The sequence below is a fragment of the Eulemur rufifrons genome, chromosome 7 (assembly GCF_041146395.1).
Source record: "Eulemur rufifrons isolate Redbay chromosome 7, OSU_ERuf_1, whole genome shotgun sequence".
Lineage (NCBI taxonomy): Eukaryota > Metazoa > Chordata > Mammalia > Primates > Lemuridae > Eulemur > Eulemur rufifrons.
This window is the reverse complement of record NC_090989.1, coordinates 284,134,909-284,143,904: the sequence shown is the minus strand read 5'-3', so window position 1 is coordinate 284,143,904 and position 8,996 is coordinate 284,134,909. Positions and strand designations below refer to the sequence as shown.

At 57.5% G+C, this 8,996-nt stretch overlaps 1 non-coding gene across 1 annotated transcript; it reads right to left on the bottom strand.

Annotated features, from left to right (window-relative positions):
- Window positions 1–2,073: 2,073 nt before the first annotated feature.
- On the bottom strand, window positions 2,074–2,200 carry LOC138389022 (U6atac minor spliceosomal RNA). Its single transcript, XR_011234466.1, has one exon. It is a non-coding gene; the product is annotated as a U6atac minor spliceosomal RNA (small nuclear RNA).
- Window positions 2,201–8,996: the final 6,796 nt, after the last annotated feature.

The window sequence follows — 8,996 nt, the reverse complement described above, 5'->3', positions numbered from 1 at the left end:
CCATGGTTCTTTGGGAGGAAGTCCTGCACTTATTTACAGTAACCTTTTTGTAAAGTTCTACATTCTTGCTAAGCACCGACAACATGAAGCAGGAGGCCAGAACACTTCCCCGAATTTCTCCCACCCCCCGCATCTCGGGGAACATCTTTTACTCTTTAGAGTGCTCTTTAGAGACAAGCTGACGGAAGCTTTCCAACACACCTTGGGGCCCCTGTCCCCACTGCAGGGACTGTGACATGCTGTTTCCAGTGCTCTGCCATGATTTTAGCACAAATCCCAGACATTTTGTCCTGTAAGCAGTGGATTCATGGTATGCCCGAGGGAAAGTCTCCAAAACCTTGATGGCCACAATACTGTTTCATACCCAAGTTCTTTAAATATCCGATATTCCCAGCTGTCTTAGTATCTTTGAAAAATGTGTGTGTGTACACATACATGCATGATGCATACGTATGAAATGCATATATGCGTGCACACGTCACACAGGCATGTGTGCATGAGTACATGCATACCTATGTGCAACATACACCACACTCAAACATGCAAGGTACGTACACACACGTGAACATGTGTGCTTGCATGTACATGTGTGCATGCCTGTGTACACACACGGTTGGTTTGAGTTAAGATCCAGACAAGGGCTTCACCCACATCTGGTTGGTTTGTCTCCAGCCATTTTAAAAAGTCTCCAGTTTCTCCATTTTTTTTTTCCCAGCATTTATCTGTTGAAACAGTGATTGATCCTGTAGACTCCCTGGTCTGGATTTTGCTGAGTGAGTCTCTGGGGGGCTGTCTCCTGTGTCCCCTGTAACTGGGCAGTGAAGGCTGGTGGCCACCAGACTGAGGCTCCATGTATGATTCACAACACTCAGCAGGTGGTCATGTGTGCGTGTTCAAACAGTGGAGTCGTTGACCAGATTGGTTTTATTTAGGTTTTTTTTTTTTTTTTAATTCTCTGACTTTTTTTTTTTAAATTTCATCTTATTGTTATGGGGGATACAGAATTGCAGGTTACATACGTTGCCCATGTACCGCCTTTCCCCAAGTCAGAGCTCCGGTTTTATTTAATTTGATAAACATCCTTTGAAGTCCTTAACTGAGCCCTGTGTGTACAGGAAACCTGCCCAGGCTAGGGTCCATGTATGTAATTTAGGAAGCAGGCTTGTGTGCTCCATTTGGGCATGTCCTGCTCTCAGCCTGCGCAGGAAGTGCGGCTGGACTCACCGTCTTTGGCAGGGGTCAAAGGGAAGGTTCCAGTAAACAGGAAGGGCTCTCTGCTGGCTGCCAAGGAGAACAGAGATTCAGGGAGGAGGAGAGTCAGGCACTGTCACCCAGAAGAAGGGACAGTGGATGCTGAAGCCTGAACAGAGCGACACCCACCCCCGAACCCAGGGTAGCCCTGAGTCCTCACTGCCTAGCCCAGTGGACTCTCTTGTAGTAGAGGTGAGATTTTGACTCACGCGAATACCAGTGCTCAGCAAAGACTTCATGTATAAACTCAGTGAGGGAACCTGTAAGGTGTATGTTACCACCAGTTTCAAGTACCACACTTTATACAAATTGCAAATAGATCCTCAACTGGCAAAAGTGGTCAAAATACATCAGGCACCATCGGTTTCATACAATTTACACGTAAAATAGCAAGCCCGGGTGGAGAGGAGACAGAATGGTGCCTTACACTGACGACCAGGGATTTTTTTTTTCATATTTCAAGGTCTCCCGATTTCTCCTGATGGACTCTTCTGTCAAAAGGTTGGCGTGCAGGAAAAGGGAGGGTTCAAATAAGGCCTTTTGGGGTGGAGATAACCAGCACATGGGATGACCCCGAGGGAAGGTGCCTGTGCGTGCTTGTCCCCGCGTGTGAAGGGCGGGGACCCGTCGCCAGGTCCCGGGCTGTGGCTGATGAGAGGCAGGCATCGCTGCTGGCAGGGCTCCAGCTGTCCAGGTGCTGGAGGTGCTGGGGTGCAAGTGCACGGTGCACGCAATGCACAGGCACCTGCACACACCCACCCCTGTGTCCGCGCTGTGCACATGCACATAGTCCCGCGGCCGGGTTGGGGAGAGGAAAAAAAAGAAAAACGATGGTTAGATGCCACGAAGTAGGTGGCAATGCCTTAACCGTATGCGTGTTGTACAGGCCCGAGAGCCTCTTCCATCCTTGTCAAGGGGAGTGCTAACCTTCTCTCCTTTCATACAACACGCCTCAGCTGCCGTTTACGCATCTTTTATGAGCCGAAATTTGGTTCGCCTTTCGGTGACGGTGACTCTCCGCCGACCATTCGGAGGCACACTCGCGGAAGCGTCTGAGTCCACTAGGACACCACAGCTGTTCACATTCGATCGTCTTTGTTAATTTGAAAGATAAGAAAAAAAAACTATCTTTTTCATCTATAATGTATTCATAAAACCAGCCAATCAGACACTGAGGGGAACAACCAAAAGTCCCGAGCTTCCCTCGGAGAGGCAGATTCCTCCGGAAACAAAACCTGGCGGACACGCACTTCCTTTGGCGACACGTCTTGCGGATGGCGGGAAGAGGCGCAAAACTGTCTGCGGAAGCGGAAGTGGCTAGTAACCAATCAGAGGGCGAAGATCGGAAGATCCGCTCCACGGACTTCCGGACGCGGCCCGGCGCTCGGAACTGTGGGTGGTGGGGCGCGCAGGCATGGCCTGCGCATGCTCCATGCAGCCTGGGACTCGGGTTCGAGCCCGGCGCGGCCGCTTCCTTGCCGCACCCCTCAGGCTCCAGGTCACAGCGTCCCTGCTGGCGCCTCGGGCCGCCGCGCGTGGGGGGACGGCGGGTCGGCTCCCTGCACTCGCCGGGCGGAACCCACGGAGGCAGTAGCCCGCGGCGTCGGCGGGTATGTGCGCATGCGCGTGCGCATCTCTCTATGTCCTCCCGGGCGCGCGCACACGTATGTGCACATGCGCGTCTGTACAAGCACGCAGCGGACATATATGCATATACGCTGCGTGCACGCACATTCATGCACGTGTCCGCCCATGCACACACTTTTGTTTGTTTGTTTGTTTGTTTTTTTGAGACAGAGTCTCACTTTTTTGTCCGGGCTAGAGTGCCGTGGCGTCAGCCTAGCTCACAGCAACCTCAAACTCCTGAGCTCAAGTGATCCTCTTGCCTCAGCCTCCCAAATAGCTGGGACTACAGGCGTGCGCCACCATGCCTGGCTAATTTTTTCTATACATTTTTAGTTGTCCACCTAATTTCTTTCTATTTTTAGTAGAGACAGGGATCTCGCTCTTGCTCAGGCTGGTCTCGAATTCCTGAGCTCAAACGATCCGCCCGCCTCGGCCTCCCAGAGAGCTGGGATTACAGGCGTGAGCCACCGCGCCCGGCCCGCACACAAGTTTTTACATGTCCTGATACATGCATGCCCAGTAAGGATGCGTATATGTAGGTGTGCACGTGCACTAGTGTGTGCATGTGTGCAAACATGCACATGTCCATACACACGGTCGCACAGGTAGGTGCACACGCATGTGCGCATAAACACGTATACACGTATGTATGCACGTGCACACATGTCAGTACATACCTTGGTGCGTGCACAGACACAAGGGTGCACTAAGATGGACAGTGGCCCACTCAGGGTGGCCAAGCAGTAAGGACTGTGAATGAGCATGTTTATTTCTCTCAGGTATTTTGGATGTGTGTGTTTCCAACTGTGTCTGCTAATTACAAAAAGCAAAACTTAATTTGTCAGTTAGGGCAGTTTCTACCCTGAGAGGTGCTGTGGCCCTGAGGAGAGTGGAGGAAGGGGCGGCCGGTGGGTCCAGCTGGGCGCAGCTGGAGCAAGCTGGGGTGGCCACAGCCCAGTAAGGCCAGCTCCACCCTGAGCCAAGTCGTCTGTGAGCAGTTTCAGGGCAAGCGGGTAGTCACAGATAGAAAACTAAGCTCGGAGGAGGGAAGAATGAGCCACCACCAGCCTGCAAAGGGGCGGAGCGGCTGGGGGAGCCAGGACCCCAGGGAGTCAGCGAGGACCCGAGGGCGGGAGTTGCGTGCCGCGTGTCCTTGGGCAGCAGGCGGCTGGTGCACCCTGGAGCCAGGACAGTCAGGAAGCACTGCGTCCTGAGCGTCTGCCCTGCCGGGGTTGCCTGTGCCATCCGCCAGCCTGCACCCTCCCAAGATGGAGCCTGTCAGTCCTGGTCAAACTCCCCTGGCCTTCGCATTTTCTGTTCTGGGCCCAGAACTCTGCAAAGTGCCAAAACTTGACCTCATTTTGGGGATCACAGTGGCCTCCTAAGAGAAATCCCTGCATGCCTGCCTGGCTCCGTGTGGCTCGGGATGTGTTGGAGGCAGGGGAGAATCTGTGGAGCGACCCTGGCACAGCCCCGAGCCCAGACTGAGTGCCAAGGCCCAGGTGGCCCTGGACACGAGTTCTCTCATATAGAACCCAACTCCCCCAGGAAGATGCCATCGAACCCCATTTTATGTCTGAAGACAGAGGCCAAGGGGGTTGCGAGCAAGATCACACCACTCTGGGGCAAAAACTGGGCTGGAAGCAGCCGGTGTGGCTGGGAGTCTGTGCTCTTTCTCCAGTCTGGGTGCTCCATAGCAGGTGGCTTCTGCACAAGAACCCCTGCCCTCGGGTCTCCGGCCTAGGTCTGGGTGCACAAGAGGCTGAGTCAGAGGCAGCCCGGGGTCCTGCCTCGGGTTATTCTGCCTAGGGCCAGGCCAGGCCTTGCCCTTCCCTTGGGTCTACAAGTTCATGGGCTTGGAATACAGTGATAGCTGGCTCCTCGGGAATTCCAGCCCAGGCCTCTCTGGCTTTAAGGTGAGTCAGAGCTACCTGGACTTGTGAAAATGCAGATTCCTGCCTCTCCCCGGCCCCGTCAGAATCTAGGGTCTACAGTCAGGCCCAGAAATCTGTATTCGTTGCTTTGGGTGGCGGGTGGAGGTCATCCAGGGGACTTAGGGATAGTGATACAGAGTGAGGGAAGACGGCCAGAGGTCTTCACACTGTGGGGAGGACCCGGTTGGAAGGACCTGGGGGCCGCAGCTCCCCCCCAGCGTGGGTGCAGACCTGGTGGGCAGCAGCTTGAGCTGTTTACTGAGGCTGCCTTTCCCAGTGTCCGCGGGCACCTTCAGGGTGAAGCTCCGACAAGCGCCTCCTGTCCTGCTGACCCTGCACCCCGGGGCCAAGCCTGGCTGCACACAGGGCCTCCCAAAGTGGCTGCTGGATGAAGGTGTGGTCAGTATTGGCATCATTGCCCTGAGACCCGTGCCTTCAGCACCAATTCCGGCACATTCTCACCTCCATCCCAAGGCCCTGGGGCCAGCAGGTTGCTAGTTGGAGTGCTGGGAAGTGGATGGGCATCAGGGTGGTCACCCTCGGGGGAATTCACTGGCCCTCCCCCTGCGTCACCAGGAGTGTAACTCACTGGACGGCAGGTCTCTTTGCTCAAGGCTGTCCTTAAGGCTCCTGTAGGAAATCGGGGCTTACACCCAGAGAAAGCTCCGAAAGCAAGAAAACGTGCAATCGCCTCCCGACCTGCCCATTTTGAGCACACAGAAACTGAGCCCAAGGGCACCCGGCAAGTTGGGGACCCCGGCACCCCACTCCCAGATGGGGCCCAGATGGTGGCAATAGGGTTCCCTGTCAGCCCCAGCAAAGCCCTGGCCAGTGTGCGCCTCTCCCCTCAAGTGTCACAGGAGGGTCGCTAGACAAAATATGGGACACCTGTTGAATTGGAATCCTGGGCAAACAGCAAATAATGTCTTAGTGTAAGGATGTCCCAAATATTTTGCAGGACACACTTATACTAAAACTTATTTATTGCTTATCTGAGATTAAAGTTTAACCCAGTGTCCTGCATTTTCGTTTGCTAAACTCGGTCACCCTTGTAAGCGGGGACCTCCATCTGTCGGAAGTTGCTCCAGTGAGCAGGTGTCCCTTGAAATGCCCCCCGGGAGAAGGGAAGAAAGCTAGGAAATTCTGTGTTAAATGAAATTGCAGAATTCCTTTTTCTTTTTTAAGAAAAGCCTGTTGGCAGCTGCGGGGCTGTGGAAAGGAGGTCGGGGGAGGGGGGTGCAGCGAGTGTCCTGTGGCCACCTGTCTTGGCGGATGGGATCTCTAGGCTGCGGGGAAAGGCAGGGCGGAGGGAGGCTGGGTGGGGTTAGCCCTCCCTGGCCCAGCCCAGACCTGTGTTCATGCTGGGCACCCCTGGGGGCAGCCGCCGTCTCTGCACACCCAGCCCTATCCCTGTCCACACCTGGAGGCCCCCAGAGAGCACTCAACAAACGTGCTCAGAGTGGGTGACTTCGGCAGCAACAGATTATTCACAGCAGAAAGCCGCTTCGCCCCGATTACAACACAGCAGCCCGCCTTACCCTGGGGGGCCGGTTCCAAGACGCCCAGCGGATGCCTGAAACCAGAGCTGGTACCAAACCCTATATAACCAGTACTGTGTTTTTACTGACACACACATGCATATGATAAAGTTTAATCCATAAATCAGGCACAGTACAGACTAACAATAACAATGAAATAGAACCATGATAACAACACACTGCAACAGAAGTCCCCTGAATGTGGTTCCCTCAAGCACCTTGTCGTGCTGCACGTGCCTGTTTGCAAGCCACTGTTCACTGCAAGTGACATTCACCACAGGTGACCGACACGGGAGAGCAGAGCCTCAGATAAGGGCTGCTGTGCTCTCATTTCTGGGCTCACGTGGCTTTGGGGAGCCTGAATTTTCCAGATCTCTGAAGAAGCTGCTGTTCTAGACCCGGGGAACTGTCGGGGAATCCGTGCTCAGCTGGAAGGTCTCGGGCCAGTGTGGGCCCCCGAAGGTGGTCATTCCCCCCAGAAACCAGCCCATGGGGACGGCCCAGGGGTGCCTGCTCTCTTGCAACCCAAAGCTCTTGGCACCCGCAAATCCAGGGTGGGAGCACAGGGGAAATGCTCTCTCCCAACTGTCAACGTAATCCTGCACGGTGGGATTTGGTGGTGGGATTAGAGCTCAGTCTTTACAGGGGAATTTCTCCTGGAGTCGCAGCTTGCTGACCGCGTCTGTGGGCTGCCTGGGTGGGGCGGGAGTGGGGGGCCCGGCCCCGCCCTGCCCACCTCTCACCCCCGGACATCCGCCGGCCGGTTCCTGGGAGGTTCCTAGGAGGCTCTCAGCTGGGAGCCGAGGAAAGCAGCGGACTGAGGGTGACATTCCCAGGAACTGCAAAGGGCCCCAAGGACTCACTGCCTCCTGGACCGGAAAGCCTTGGTGACCCGGGACCCTCCTGGGGCCATCACGAGACTTCTAGAGTGAGCGCTGGGGCCCAGAGGGTCAGCTTCAAGGTCACTGCTAACAGCCACCACACTGACCAGCAGCCTTTGGAACCGTGGCCGCGGCCTGTGGGTGCCCCTGCCTGCCACTCCCTGTCCTGCTGGCCCTGGAGTGGGCGGTGGGCTGACGGGGTGGTGGGTTCCCATCCCCGAGTCTGCTTGGATCTCTTTGGGAAGAGGCGGGTGGAGGCGCTGGGGTTCCAGTGCCAGGCTGCTGGGCCTCAAGGCTTGGGTGTCCCCACACACCCAATAGGCAGGGGACATGGGGGACCCTCTCTTGGGCGCCTTGCTGGCAATGCCAGAGGCCTCCACCAGGGGGCGCGGCGGCACCGCTCAGGGTCGCGGGAGCCAGGCGGGGGCACCAGGCGGCGGGGCGGGGCTGGCAGCCGTCGCGCACAGTCTGGCTTCTCGGTGGGCCTGGCGGAAAGGTTCTGTGCCTCAGTTTCCTCCCCCTGAAGGGACTGGCAACGGAGCCGCAGAGTGCACGCCTCGGGCTGGGGAGGGCTCCGTCCAGGTCCCCGCCACCGTCCCATTTTCCAGAGAGAGAAACCGGGGCGCGACGCGGGGCGGCCCCAGGTGCGGCGGGCGGTGCCAGAGCCCCCCGGGGACGCTGGCAGTGCCTCGGGCGGGGGGCCTGTGCCAGCGTCAGACTTGGGGGTCCTGGGGAGGCGCAGCCCGGACACGTCTGGCGTTGGTGTTCTGGGAAGGCCCCGTCTTCACGCACGTGATGCCCGCTTGCGGGGGCGTTTACCGTCACGCACGGAAAGATGGAAACGGAAACGAGCGGAGCCCCGACCCGCCGCCAACCACGTGGATGGGCCGCTCCGATGTGCCCAGAGCCCCTGCGTTGCCGTGGGTTTCTGGCAGGAACACGAGCCCTGCAGGTGCGGCCCCACCTGCGGGCGGGCGGTCCGGGGGGCCGGAGGAAGGAGTCGGGGAGCCGGTCCCCTGCGGCCGGGTTTCCTCCATTCCTCCCGGCAGTGGGCGCCTCTGTCCCGCGGTATGACGTGCAGGGAAGGAGGAAGGCGGGAGGGAGCCCTGGTGGTGAATAACTTTCCAGACTTTTCTGTGTACTAAAGGGCCAGATGGTTTAAAATAGGACATCTCCTTGTGTACAGACACTTTCCCGCTCACAGCCCGTTCCGAGGAGGGCGCTGTGCCCAGCCTGGACACTTGGCGCCGTTCCTTCTGCCCCACAAGCACTGCTCTGACACTGAGGCTGTCTGGAGGCCGAAGGTGTCAGGGAGGAGAACATGGGATCCTTGGAACCTGCCTTTGTCCTGCTCCGCAGAGCCAGCAGTGCCTCTGGGCAGAGTGGGGACAGAGTGGGGACCCGGCACCCCAGGGCTCCGTGGACCCCTCCCGGGGGTGCCCGGAGCCTCTTGGCCAAGCTTGCGTAAGGAGCCGCCTTTCTCCGCTTCTGTGGGGAGGTGACGGCTGTCCGGGGTGCGCGGCCTCTTCTCAGGGCTCAGGGGCCTCTATTAATACTGTGACCACTGACCTCGGACGTGCGGAGGGAGGAGGGACGGAGCGTTCCCAGGGCCGGCGTCTGGCGGAGACCTTGCTTGCCTGACCCGCCGGCCTCCAGAGCGCTGTGGCGCTGCCCCGGCCCCCAAGGCCCTGGTGGCCGGAAGCCCTGTGCGGACCAAGCGCCGGGGCTGCCCTTCCTCAGGGACATGAATGTCCCAGGACCAGCTC